Genomic DNA, 15,445 nt, shown 5'->3' on the forward strand with positions numbered 1-15,445 from the left:
GCTCTCATTTATAGTTGATGACAACTACACTCATTACGCTACTGTGAGTGCAATAAAAGCTTTGCAAGTAAAAAGCCGATAAGAGTAATTTATTAATGTTATCCGCTCAAAAGAACACACCTGCAATTACCACTTATTGCCATATGGTGCCGCCAAAGAGAATGAAACGGGGATCTTTGAGATTGCCACTTTAAATTTATATAAGAGATCCCGCCCTACGGAGGACAGCAGGGGCCCGTCCTCCTCTGCTCTCCTCTCATTGCTTCACACAGTGCCCTCTACCCTCTTGCCGGCCCTGCAGGTGTCACTGTTGAGGCAATTTAATCAGAATTTCAATAATGGAAGAAAGAAGAGAGAAAATTTATTGTATAAATGATACTAAGATTTGGTAATGGATTATATTTTGATCTCCCTTTTGTCTCTCAAAAATAGAGGAGGAGCAACCTCTTCTGCCTCTGTGGACCAGCCTCCCCTGGTCTACACACAGTACAACTGCTCTATCCAAGGATGATGTAAACAGACTCTCTGTCTTTCGGTATCAACCCAAGCACAAAGATGTGCACTAGATAAATCAAACATGCCACTCAGCCACCTGTCTCAGACAAAATGGCCAGTTTACCCTGCTCTGCGTAATCGTCTTTGAACACAGAGAGCCGAGGCGCTGGCTCAAGTGAACTGCCAGGCTTCTCTTTTGTTGCCTGGTGAAATGTGACACTGATGGCTGAACAGGGAAAGCGATATCACCCTTTCTTCTTTTATCCCGATTGTTCCACTATATTTACCATTCAGGAGGTGTCACAGAGAAAGGATTAGTGGGAACATCTCCCATGTCACCATCTTGTCTCTAACAGCCACTGGATTCTCAGTTCCTGTTGGTAATATGTGTGGATCCAAGAAAAAGAATGAGAGAATATCGATTTGTATCTAAGTGTGTGGAGCTTAGACATTAAATGCATTTCAAACTTAAAGATCAATGTATGTAACAAGTACAGCTTATAGATTTAAAGAATATGATTTAAAAACTATTTTCTCACTCCATTATATATTAAAACGATTAACTACAGAATGTATTTCTGTGCCATAATTAATTACCTAGTCTAAACAAATAAAAATGTCATCTTTTTTATTTGCTGTGTTAGAGTATGTTATTCTTAAGAGGTGGAAAGCGCTCTGTCATCGTGGTTTCTCATATCTGAGTCACACTTTCTGATACATAATTAACACTAAATAACTCACTCAAAACCCGAGGGGAGATTTAAATGGATGGTATGGGGGTGCAGTATTGATCAATAACACTATCAGCTCCTCACAGCTGTGTTGTGGTCATTTTGTGCTATGGGGCAGTAAAAATCGCCTTTACTAACCTTTTTTAAAGTGTAGGCAAGAAAATGCAAAGACCCCATTCATTTTGATGGGTATTCTCTGAAAATCCTCTCTCGGACTGAATGCTAAATGGGAAAAGCGACCTAGAAATCAATCCAGGAACTAATACTAGGGTATGTAACTTGACTAAGGAGGTTCTCTCTTGGACACACAAAAGAGAAATGGTGAGCAGCGATGTAATCAAACAAGGTCAGTGAAAGGCCATATATTTCTGGAACAGAATGGAGTCTGTCACAGGTTTACTAATGGGCTCTTGAGTGAGCGCAGAGGGGGTGGGGATTCAGGACTGCAAGACTAATTTCATTTTAACCACAGCCAGCAGCTCTGTGTACATCATTACAAATCTACGATCCATTTTCTCATATAGATTTTGAGTTTGTCAGGGGAATTGTGAACTGTGAATTTTCTGACATCACTCACAATACTGTAGTCACATAGTTTAGTGGTATCATATTTAAATGAGTTAAGTCCAATAAATGTACAAACATTTGTCTTGGAGGTCTTGGTGTAGAAATAAGAAAAACAGAGGCCAAAAACATGTTATTTGTACAGTGTCAGAGGGATCTCAAGTGGAAATAAATAAGATAAATTAGACTATACGTATGCCATAGTCACTGATTGAATATGGAATAGCATTCACTGAGTTCACTCTGCTAGCATTATGTATGAGCTCTGTATATGTGAGAACCTATATGGCACTTGAAATGACTATTAGTGATGTCCATCTAATGGAAATGCAGTCACAAACAAAGCTAAATTTAAAACCTCTTCTGGAACGATGCATTCAGGTGCTATCAAATTCAAATATACATTTTCTTTTGAAATATACCCAGAATTTATAACAGCTTCTTTAAATGCAATAAGCTACCAAATATTCTTTTCACAACATTTGTGCTTAATAATTGGTATAGGATTGATAAGAATTTAGAGTAGTGCATGAATGTTCAGCAGCTTATTCTCATATTTTAGACAACAAAGCTTTCCACTGATACTCAAATGCAGCAAATCCATTCTCCCCTCCTTTCTTCTTGAAGAACATAAAAAAAATACATGCAGAAGTCTCTGATATATTTTGGAAAGTGATTAGTTTAGTTAGTGAATGATTGAAATAATTTATTTTTATGAATAGAAAATATTAATCTTTCTCGGGTCAGAGTGATAACTCATAAGCAGAATAGGTAGTAAAGCCTGAGAATACCTGGAAGTAATATTAGCTCCTTTGCATCCAACTCTATTGAGGGTTTTTCTTAGTATATTACTTGTTATAAAATGAACTTAGCATTTTATTGTAGCCTTCATCACCTTGTCTTCTGTTTCACTTAGGTTGTAGATTAATCATTTTCCTTTTCACCATTACAAATAATTTCTGTTCAGGGCTATCATGGTCTACAGACATTATGTTTTTGATGTTTAACATTCCTTTCACTAAGTGCACCTAACTATTTTCTGAGTGAAAGCTTGCAGTTATACAATGAGTTCATTAGCAGGACTTCTGATAAACTGAACTGTTATGGCTGCAGCTTATGATTTATACTGTAATTGGACCTGAAATGGAGCCTGGTAGGTTGTCATTAAACTAGTCTGGAACTAGTTGAGTAGTTTGTGAAATCAGACTTGACATCACAGTGCGTGTTTTCTAGCACTATATTCAAAATTCAGTGAACAAACAAGCAACACCCGTTCTATGCATATTTTTATGACACAATCTTGGCAAGCTGAGGCACAGAACACGTCAAAATATGGCCCAGACCCAATGCTGAGGTCCCTGGAGAAATTCCAGCTATTCAGCGTTACGTCAGGTTGCGTCTCTCCAAAGTTGGCCACTGGGTGCCTCTGCGGCCCCCACCCCCACAGCCTAAATGCACTAATCCCATTCAAATGAATGGGAGCACTGGCGTTTTCCCACGTAACGCCTGATTTGGTGTGAATTCAGCCTTAAGCATGTGTGTGGTGACTTAAAAAAAAGGCATCATCTATGGACATCGATCAACCTGAAATGATAAGGTTGTAGGCATATGTAATCATCCTGTATGTACCCATTGTGTTAAATCACATCCAGTGTCTTTGCTGGGTACATATAGGCTAAAAGAGAGTGAGCCCAAGTAATTAACTCTACCCTTTTATAACAATATACTTTGACAGGCACACAATTAATATGTTTGGCTTATACTGTACACTGGAAAGTGACCACTTATCATGGAAAGTCCTCACATTAGTGTTAATAGAACTTCTAGTCTCTTGAATCACAGCATCAGTACTCCTTCAGCATTAACATCTTCCAATTAATTCATTTCTTTTTATGAGGCTGATTCAGGCAATGATTGAGAGGTAGTTACCCACAGGATTTCTACTTTTACTTTTTAAAAACACTTCACAAAAGCAAGTCTAGTGAAAACCACACCTCTGAAGTTCAGCTGAGAGAAACCAGGTCACAGAATGAAGTTCTGACCACTGAAGCCCAAAATTAAAGCACATGGTGGAACAGTGTGGGAGCAGCTTATTTCATGGGCTAGCAGCAGACAGTTTCAGGACTTCCTACTGACTGGAGAGCATACTCTGTGTGTGTGTGTGTGTGTGTGTGTGTATGTAAGTGTGTGTGTGTGTGTTTGCGTGTGTGTATGCTTGAGTGGGTGAGAGAAAGTATGTGAGAGTGTGTGGTAGCAAGCTGTTCCAACCCCCTTTTGCCCACATTTCCATCTGTCACACTCTGCTTGGTTGCTGTGGAAAAAATATATATCACTCAACAGCAGTTGCGGAGGATTCAGTTGTTATCAGGTTCATACCTGTCCGACAAATTCTTCTAAGTGAAAATTGAAATTGACTATGGCCATGTAGCAAAGATCAGCCCAGTATATGAGTTCCACTGCTTTTCACTGCTGTTGTAAATTTGTAAGGCTAGATCATCCGTTTTACATTATTTTACAAATGTTCTTTGCTTTTCAGCAGCATAAAGGAAAAGGAACAACAATTAATCAACCATGCACCGTTTGCTCTGCTGCCATTATTAGATAGCTTTACCACATGGTTGTATAAGTTAATACAACCCCCTGACTATATTCCCTAAACTCCTTCATCCGCTGAAAGAATCCGAATAGTCCAAGAGAAAGCTGACTGTGCAGCATTTCTGATCAATCTCTTAGATGAAATGCTTTGTTCATTCAGCGATCGCTTCACTCAGATTTGTTGACCTTGCACATGCACATGTAGCAGTCATTTTCTACCTTTCACTTTCACTTTACATTTTCATGTCCAATTTTTCATAATTACTTCCCACCACTCGCTTTTACCAGAAACCTTCACATGAAGAAAAGAGAGAATATTTTCTTTATAGTTGAAATAGCTCTGGTGAGTGTAAGAGGACTGCTGAAAAATACATGTTGATACATCATCTTCATTGACGTCATGCATGGGAATACTTCCTGTATACATCATCTATTCTGTTTTAGAAAAAACAGTGAAGGTCTCTTCTTGTGCAAAGTAAAGATCCCTGTTCTGCTGTTAAAGGATATGTATAATAAAAGAAAATTATCATATATTGAAAATTAAATAAATACATTTTCTTTAGTGTATTTTATATTTTACAATATGTAAAAACTGTTGACATGACAGTCAAGGAAGTTACTTTATATTGTGCTATAATAAGATAGTCAGTGTCAATGATTTTTCAGAGCCAAAACCTTGAACAGACAATTTAATATTTTATCTTCTTTCTACAGATATAAGCAGAAGGTCTTTTCATAGCACTCACAAAGAAAAACTGTGTTATTAGTGTAGCCCAGGAGGAGCAAAATGGGGAACACAAAAAAGTAAATCAAAGTAGAAAAAGTGGCATGTAAGTAGGTCCGCTTTTTTTAGCAGGTAATCATTCTTGGGAGGAAGTTGTGTGGCACTGGGTCGATTGCTGGGCAAACTTCAACGTGAAAAAATGCAGTATGAAATCCCATGGAGTTTATCCTCTCTGGCCCGATGGGAAATCACACTGCGGTTTACCTGGCCTCTTTCTTAAATCCACCTTTTCTAGCCTCTCCATACGTTTGTGGCTGGCTTAAAGCACTTGAGTTTATGCTGTAGTGAACATTTATTACTGTGAAATGAAAGAAGAGATTGTCCTACCCCGAAATGTGACACCTCAGCAATGTGCTGAGTCCAATTCTTTAAAATTCTTTAGAAACAGTTTGGTCCCCTGATATGGTGCCATCTGGTTTGATCAGTGCTGTCACATTGGCCGCAATGCTGTTCATTTTAGTATTATTGTTAATGTTCAACAACACTGACCTACTGTAAATGTCAAATAGTGACTAACCCTTCCTTGCTGTGTATCTGGCTTTTGTTGGTACAGGTGTTGTCACTTCTAATAAAATGTGAGCTCTCACAAGGGGTGTAACCACGGTCAGCTCAGTTTGATTCATAATGCAGAGATCATTGTTCAAAACACAAAAAATGCATTTGACATCAGAAAATTATGTATTTATTCCTTAAAATTGCTTTTTGCAAAACTGTGTTTTCACCATTTTTTGTATGTCCTCTAGATTTTAATGCAAAATGTAATCAATAGACTATAAAAATAAATTAAATCATGATTTTTACAGACCAACCACCTATCATTTCTTTTCTCATGAAGATAAAGCACAAATGTGTGTATGAACGTGGTTGGACTAACATTCTCCAAACACCTAAGCTGACCACAAACCCCAATTTCTGCACCGAATGGGTTGAAATCTGCCTTTCAGTTGAATTTTTCAACACAAAATGATATTTGCAAACAAAATCGATGGGAAGATGTCGGTGGAGACAAACAGAAGCTGAGTTACTGTGGGCACCGCAATTTGAAGTGAAGAGATGTCTGCTCGAGTTGAGAGTGGAATTTCATAGTGGCACGACTTCATGAATGTAGAGAGACAGGAGCAGAAAGAAGAGGGTCTGGAGGAAAAAAAGAGAAACTGGAGTTTCTAGTAAGTTTGGAAATCAGTCGGTCTGAGCTGTCACACTGAGTTGGTGCTTGTTGTCAGTCTGGGAGCTTGTCTGTTGACTACTTGTGGCCAAAAGACACAGAGTGAAAAATCACTCCGGCAGCCAAACTGAGCCCAGATTCAATTCTTGTTGTGCCTAAATGCAACTTACTTGTTGTTTTGATACTCTGACATTGAAAAAAGCTGCTTCACAGCACTCTGCCCCTACTTTGCTGTAGGCAGTTGATATAATTTAATTAATATGCACTCTGTAATGTTGTTGTATCTTAAAATACAGAGTATATTGTTATACCTCTGGTCCCCATTAATTTCATCTGCATTCTTTCTTTTTTGGAAGGGTCCACCATTTTGGTGGAGTACAGCAAAGCTGATGTTGATAATGTTGGACACATAAACAATGATTCACACAAACTGAACTGCAGCACCAGACTGCAACTTGAAACCGTATTTCTCATCTCCAAAATTAGTTTTAATTATTGACTGTCAGATATTTTTTCATGCGGACTAAAAGCTTGGCCTTTTCCTTCAGTTTCAGCTAACAGTTTCCTCCTCTCCATTATGCTCTTATCTCTCCCCACCGAGGTGGCAGAGAAATTAAATTACTTATCTCCAACTTCATTAACTCTCTTATCTTTGCCGAGGCACATATCAAATAGAATTTCTCTTAAACATCTTCCCCCTATTCCCAGCCTTTTTATGCATAAGATATTTCAGCAAGGCACCAGAGAAGCGGGTGTATTAGATGTAGTCTAATATGGCAGAGAGCTGAATTCTTTTTCATTTGCTTGACATGTTGTACACGTCCTCACACCTTCTGGTCTGGGATCAGCTGTGCTTTATGTGCTTTGGCCTGTCTGGATTTACATTAAGGAAAATACATGGGGAGCAGCCAGAATTCATTTTTGATTGAACTGATGTTTACTTTAAGAAATACCAAGTTGAAGTATCTTGTCATAGTGTATTACTGTACTGTATGACAAGCCATTAAAAGAACATTTTTAGAGTTAATTTATCAAGTTGAAGACTGAAATCCACTAGTTGAAAGAGAGAAAAAAGTAATTAATAATTAATTATTTGTGTTTATGAAACTAAACTTCAATGTATGATTATTTTCTCATGGAAATGCAGGGAGATATTTGTCTCAAAGTCCCTCAAACTGATTCCTTTTGTGAGCCAGTGGGAGACTCACAGACAGTACAGAGTTTGCTTGGCAAAACCCTGCATCGCCACTTTTGCCTCGGAATGAATTAAACTTAATATGAACCTCTCTCTGCTTCACATTACATATCTTAGAACAGCTTTAAGTTTTCAAGGACAAACCAAACCTTGATTGGTGAGTGCAACATATACACAGAAAAGCAGCAAATAAAAATATTTCCAAAGGGAAATCACATGGTGGATTTATTCCTGACCTTGCATCCTTTTTTCACTTTCCAGCTGATTTTCAGAAGGTGGAGTGGAATAAAACATTTATTTGCTTTCACTTAATTTAGGGAGTGTATCGCCAGCCATATCGGAGACCAGTCACAATGATTTTGCTTGATATGAACACTATAGTGCCACTGTTTGGGCAGCCAGGTCTAGGGCACAGAGAAAATGCAGTTTGCATCAAATTTTGAATATGAAAGTAAATGTATTATTTAACTTATTTGGTATGAGAAACACACAAGCCTTCTCCCACAAAATGTAAAACTGACACTCACTGAATTGTAGCAGTAACCAATTGAAAAATATTGGCAGTGAATGTTTTCTAAATGCGTACAATATTTGAAGAAATGTAGACAGCATTACAATTTCCCCAAAAATGTATTTTGCTGATTCAAAATAGCTCCACAGGTGTAATTAATAACATTAATGAAGGCTAGAATCCATTCAGGTGTTACAGTTTCATGGTTGTTTTATTGTCTGGAATCACTCGCTATTTACTATATAGTGCACTATATTTACCCTCTGTCATGTTATGTGAGTCTGAATACTGAGTGTGAAACTTAAACATAAAATAGTGTCCACAAAAAACATTTATAGATGTGAAATGAATGTTGTTCTCCTCTACAGCTGTCAGTGAAGATGCAAAATGGTGATGACTGCCAAAATCTCAATTTAGTACTCACTATAGAGTAAATTGTGTCTAATTGGAGTGGTGAATGAGGGAGTGATTCTAGCCACAGCCTTAAATGTAATGCAGCCATTATCATTGTAATTAATTACACCTGTCATTTCCCTGATGGTTTTGTCGTGTTCATGTCATATCGTAATTATGAGATTGTAACTTCCCACATTCGTAACAGCTGACATTCAAGTCATAATTACAACTAGAAAACTCAGATTTTTCTGAAAGCTCCGATATATCCAACCTGCCTCTTGCTCATATGGAGTTGCCTGAAAGTCAAGCAGATAGGGACGCCACACGTCAGTCATATTCCATCTTTCAAGGAGATCACTGCAAATTTGAAATCGCTAATTAACACCCTGAGAGTTCAAATTAACACTGACCCAGTGTTTATATGGGAACCACTGTGAAAGTGTTAAATTAACACTTCTGAACGAGTTAACATTGTAAAAATGATGGCAGTGTTACCTAACAAATTCTTATTGTGTAAATTGTTCAATGTTAAAAGTTCACTCATTACAGACACTCATGGAGTAAGTGGACAACACTGCGCCGGTGTTCAGCTAACACTTGGTGGTGACAGTCTTTCAATTTATCACTTAAAATTTACACTAAACTATTGTTGAATAATGTAGGGTAGATGGTCTCCTAGAAATTACCATTAGAGTTAAAATGTACAACCTGTAAGTCATATATTACTGGATTATACATCACATTGGTTATACATTACTGGATACGGTGTTTTTGTTGATGAACAGTATTTTTAACCCTCACTCAACCAACTCTGTAATCATACAACTGTCTTGAGTTGTGCTGTGATGTGAACACTCTTAAGTTGTAAACTGGGAATCTTTCCCATCTTTACCATCCATCCTTGAATGTGTATGTGTATGGTAGATGGTAGAACATAGCATATGACAAGTCAAATTGTCTTCTGTGAAAAGGAAAATGTCTATTCTTAGAGGATCAGGGTGTTTAGGTTCCTACATACCCTTAGTCCACCCATATCACTTATTGGCAGTGCTGGGTGACGTTACTTTTAAAAGTAACTTGTTAAATTACAACATTACTGCCATTAAAAAGTAACTTGTTACATTACAGCATTACCTACTGAGAAAAGTAACTTGTTAGAGTACTTTAGGGTTACCAAAAATGAAAACCCCTTTGCAATTCCTTGCGCATGTTAGTTATATTGTCCAGATGGCTCATAGCCTACTGTACACCTACCTTTGAATGTATTGACTCTACCGTCATTGCATAGCCTAGTCTACAGCACATAATCTGTAGCTGATTTGCATTTCATTGTGATGTTCTTGTCCTTTTCACCCACAAATTCAAAATAATGTGAATACTTCCACGCCGTAAAGGCTGTCCTCTCTGCCATCTCGCTAGCTGAGCTGCCTTATTTTTTCTCCCACCTTCATTCTGCAAAGACCCGCCCTACTCTGCCTCTGATTGGCTAGTACTCGTTGCCTTCGTTGGTTAGGTTGGTTAGATTTAGGCATGAGGAGTGAGATGGTTAGGGTAAAAATATCAGCGTCAGAGCCGATCAGAGGCAGAGTAGGGACGGGTCTTTGCAGAATTCAGGTGGGGAAAAACAACGCCGCAGGACTGAATACCTTCCACTAGTATGCAGCTACCTGCCAAGATGTAGGAACAGGTGCATAAACAGAAAGGAAACAGTACAAATGTGTCAGGGATTTTCTTTTCTTTTTTTTGTGGCAACAAAAGAAATGTATGGTAATATTTTAACAGTAATAGATTGCTTATTTGAAAATGTAACTAAATAACGGACTACTTGAATTACAAAACTAACGTGCTTCATTACTCTTTACAACAAAAAGTAATCTGAGTACCCTAACCCCCAACACTGCTTATTGAGTATGTTGATGTGTATAGTTCTATCTGATCAACAGCTCTCTGACTCTTCTGTTGGATTTGTTGGACCTGTTAGTGCTGGACAGAGTACACGTTTATGATTATTTTAAGTGTTATTATTATTTTAAATGTATGCAATTTGGCGAACTCAGCAAATTTCCACTCAACTGCATTCTAAGAGGGTAATCACCCAGAGTGAAGACACCTGTTTAGGTGCTCGGGGCCTTTTAGGAAGAGTTTCTCTTGTTTTGTTTTGTTTTCATGGACAAAATGGAACAACAAATTAGAAAATGTTCATATACTGTATATATTAGGAACACCTGTGCAATCTAATGTAATCCAATACAACAGCTCTGCCATAAATTCTACTTTGACAAAGCTTATACATTTTCAGTTTTGTTGACATTGTCAGAAAGGTGATAATTCTACTTTATGTTTATTATTGAGGTTGTAGTGGGTGGTGGTTGTATTGGATTGCATTAGATTGCACAGGTGTACCTTATGAAGTGGCTGGTGAGTGTATATCTAAAAGAGGCTTATTTCATGTTAAATCTGAAGTGTGTTTTTTGTTTAGTTTAATTTGTTTGGTAAATTTTGTATGTATATAAAAATGAGAGAAAAATAACAAATGTCCATGTGACTTGTTTAAAAGCCATAGCTTATAGATACTTGGACAGAAATTATCACTAATAATAAAAATACGAATACAAAGATAAACAGAATTAAAAGTACATCTCCTTTGACATTATGTAATGTGTCAGTTAATTACTGCTTCATCTGTAACTAAAATTAGCTTTGATGAAACTCAGACACTACAAAAATGTCAGAATCACACAGGAAGGTTCAGTAATACTGTTTCTATGGAAACAGTCCACCATGCATTATGGTAATGTAGCTGCTGTTCAGAGGGAAGGAAAACTTCAAAAATAAATTTCTCTGAAATGAATACATATGGCAGATCAATTTAATTCAACAAAACATTCACATCTAAGTGAAAATCAAGAAGAGGTAGGAACAGGAGAACATAGCCAATTTGTTAAACATGACTTGTCTTTACCGCATTTCTGCTGATGTAAAGACAGTCCCGTACTGAATCTGAAGGTGTCTTATGTTATGGCTTTACTCTTCATCTAAGACTTGTTCAGGCTGTTCGTGCCTGGTGCTGGTCTGTCCTTCATCACATCTTAGGCTACTGCAACTTTCTGGTGAGACCATGCTCAGCATGTCTGAAAAACATTTCTGTGAGTTGAAAATAATCTGCAGAAAAAACAGTCCTCTATATTAACTCAAAGTTAAAACAAATCATTTTTATCCTGGATATTATATTTCACGATCATACCGAATAAAATCTCACAAACATCATCACAATCATTCAGAAATTACTTTGAGTAACTTATTTAATTAATAATCAATGAGAAAACACGCATGATTCATACTGATTAATACTAGTTTCACAACTCATACATACTAGGGTTGTGCCTGAATACAAATGCGTTATTCAGCAAAGCACAAATAGGTTTTTTTACAAATATTTGTTTCATACAAATATTTTAAAAATGATTTGTTTTCGGGATTTAAAAAAAAAAAAACATGTCAAATACCAGTGCGTAGGTCAGTTACATTGCTATCTCCGTCTCTCTCCTCTGCTGCACTTAGGTTGTAAAAAACAGGCAATAAATGAAAAGTGCTTTGAAGTTCTTCCCCACACGTTACATGCTGTGCTGTCTCTGTGTTATGGGTGTATAAATAGGTAGAGGTCTGCCTGCCATGAGGCGATGAGTAAAGTTTTAGCTCAGTAGTCAGTGCAGTCATCTATGATCTGGGAGACTCCAATTCGAGACCCGGTGTGGGGACCTCCTTCATAAGGTAGTTTCTTCATGAAGACTTATTGTAACACTGTAATTTTCCAAAATTAAATATGTAATAAAAACAAAAAACAGTATTATAAAAATGTCTTTCCACTTTTATTCGAATACAAATACAAATAATTTTGCTGCCTCAACAAATAAAGATACAAATACAAATACCAGGCTCTCTGCACATCCCTAATACATACATACACTCATGTAAATCAGATGCATACATAGATGCAACCACAAATGCATCACATCCCTCTAAATCTGCAGCAGCGCTCATGTTTGCATGTTTGCATAGCCACATGCATGCAAACCTGCACATACATGCACACACCAGCTTAAATCATTGTTTGCTCTCTGTTGATATCATCTCATATGCATCTTTTCATTCCATAAAGCAAATTGTTGCGATGTGTTTGTAAAAACCCTGAGTACATCTGATTTAACAGGGGACACATTTGTATGTGCAAGTTTTGTTTGTTCAAATGTATTATTACAGTAATACATATGCATGGATGCATGTACAAACAATGTAGCCTTGGCATGAAAGTGGGATGCACAGGATCAGCTTTGCTTTGATCAGTTAGTGAAGAATCAACATTGCAAGTTAATGAAGCATTAATGTATTATGTAAATGTATGTGTTAAATCAGAAATTACTGGAGAAAAAAAATGACCCAACATCAATGAGGACTTTTTAAGTTTTGGTCCATATGAACCGCAGTTTTATTTTAGACCAAATACTCAAATTCCCCAGTATGCTGTTGTTCTCTTCAATGTTAATGTTAAGTTTAACGGCTTCACAGCTTACTCTATGTAGTTAGAGGGAAAAGAAGTGCTAAAAGTGATAAACAAGTATAAGTTTGAACAAATTATATATGAAGGATTTCAGTCCATTATTCCATATCTTAAATTGAGTAGAAAAAAAATCAATGCCTATGTTATGTGAAATAGTATTTTTTGCCACATTTACTTAACATTATGTCAAGTAGTTGCCATGGATAATTGTTGAATATTCTTTTATATATAAAATCATTCTATATGTGTGTGTGTGGTTTGCCCTACAAAATGTAATGCTGCATTAAATGAGTAAATCAACCAGCTAATCTTGACATGTCTTTCATATTTTCCTTTAATTGGTTTCATTTCCCATGTACTGTATATCTCCCAGTTACTGTGTGCCATAGGGTATGCAGAACTGGTTTGCTTTATGATGATTTTCTTACAGAGGCACTTGAAAAGCTATTGTTGTAGTGTCACCAAGACACGTGATGCAGAAGTTTCTTTGGTTCTGACACATACTATTCATGTTTGCTAATTCCACCTTCATATGTATAAGGTAAAAGTATTTCTAGAACACAGAGAAAGGAAGCATGGGGATTAGTAATAAAACTGTCTGGTAGTTTCAATGGAAAGGTAATACAGATGCTGAAATAAATGTCAGGTATTCCCAAGTGCTTAAATCTTTACTGACCTTGCATAGTAAATTCATTTGATTGTCAGCTCATATTTTTCAGAGAGCACAGTTATTAAATGCCTTCATTCTGATTAGTTGAATTACGCTAAAACAGCATTTCTGCTGGCAACTTGATAGATGATTCAAATCGCCTCCACCACTCTGCATTTTCTCAGAGCTCGAATGCATTCTCCGATAATAAGATTTATTTAAATCAATTTCATGTTTATTTCTCTTGGGGTTTACTGTTTTGTTTGTCTAATAAATCCACTCCTACAACCTCTTACACGCAATTCCAGGAGAGGATTATCACTAGAAACTGGGACTTCCTGAGATTATGAAGGAGAAGAAGATGGTCATGAGATCATAACAAGTAACGCTGTTGATGTCTATCTATCTATTTGATTTTTGGTGTCAGTGATGAACCCGTAGATGTTATTTACTTTTGACACGTGAGTTAAATCTTGATTAAGTGAATGACTTTTCCACAACAAATTAAGTGTTGCTCAGTATAAAACGGTGTGGTAATGCCCTTTGTCTTTTGAGAACTGCAACAGTGTTTCAGATAATTTGCTAATGCATTTGAGAAAAACTGTGATGTATATTGACACTGTTCACCTTGGATCATGGGATTCTAACAATAAATCCTTTGTATTGGTATTTACATACTGTATGTTATTTTCTCTTCATTCAAGTCACATTTACCCTTGAAAAGTTTAAAAGCCCCTGAGCCCTCGAAAGGCTGAGAATAAAGAACAATAGAAAATGTGTGAAGTGAATTCCACATTTAACAGGTAGAGCGGGGAACATTTTCAAAAATACTAATGTATGACTTGTTAAAATGAACATTGTCCTGCAGAGAAATGTTGATAAATTCCACACTTTTGTTGAGATAACAAGGCCAACAGAAAGCTTGCACTTTAATTATGACAAGCCCAGAGAGATCTCTCAGAGTGAGCTAAAGGGAGAAATGAAAAAAATACCACAGTTTGACTTGTAGACGACTGGAAGGAGGAGGTGCATTACCAGTTCACAGGCACTAATGCAGTATTCATGTCATACTGGATTTACCCTGAATGAAAACCTGCTGACTGTGAAAAAGTGGTAATTAGAAGTAAGATAATATATGTAATAATTTATATATGCTCAAAATGTTCACTAGTCAGTGTCACAAATTGTATAAGTAAGTCAACACAAGTATCAAAAAAGAAAGACAGAAGAACATAAGCAAGACAATGGAATAGATACCAAGGTTATACATAACAGCTGTTTCAAAAGCATTTAAACCATTTTATTTCAACGTGTAGCAGACTCAATGAAATGTAGCTATTGAAATTATATTGAAACAACAGTTAAAGGGTACGTATCATGCACATTTCCATATTTATATTCTGGGGCTTTACTGGAATATCTTTGCATGATTTACAGTTCAAAACACTCTTTATTTATTCTATACTGGCTCTTTATGCGGCCCCTCAGTTCAGCCTCTGTCTGAAACAGGCTGTTTTAGCTCCTGTCTCTGTAAGGTCCCCCTACCAATGAGCCCATTCTCTTCCGGCGGTTCTGGAGGCTACTTCAACAAACAGTAGTAGTAGGATTTCACTTCCTTCTCTCATCCTTTACTTGAAATGGAAATTTCTCAAATATATCAGTATGTTTTTGAGCCTGAATCCAGTCTGAAATATGTGAGTGAACAACGTGAACAACCTTAGCAAGAAAGGCTACAGAAGGGATGTGGGCACGTGTGAACAATCTGATGTCAGTTCAATGGGGAAGTAGAGGTAACTTTGCTA

Source organism: Thunnus maccoyii, chromosome 1 (genome assembly GCF_910596095.1).
Source record: "Thunnus maccoyii chromosome 1, fThuMac1.1, whole genome shotgun sequence".
NCBI classification, from domain to species: Eukaryota; Metazoa; Chordata; class Actinopteri; order Scombriformes; family Scombridae; genus Thunnus; species Thunnus maccoyii.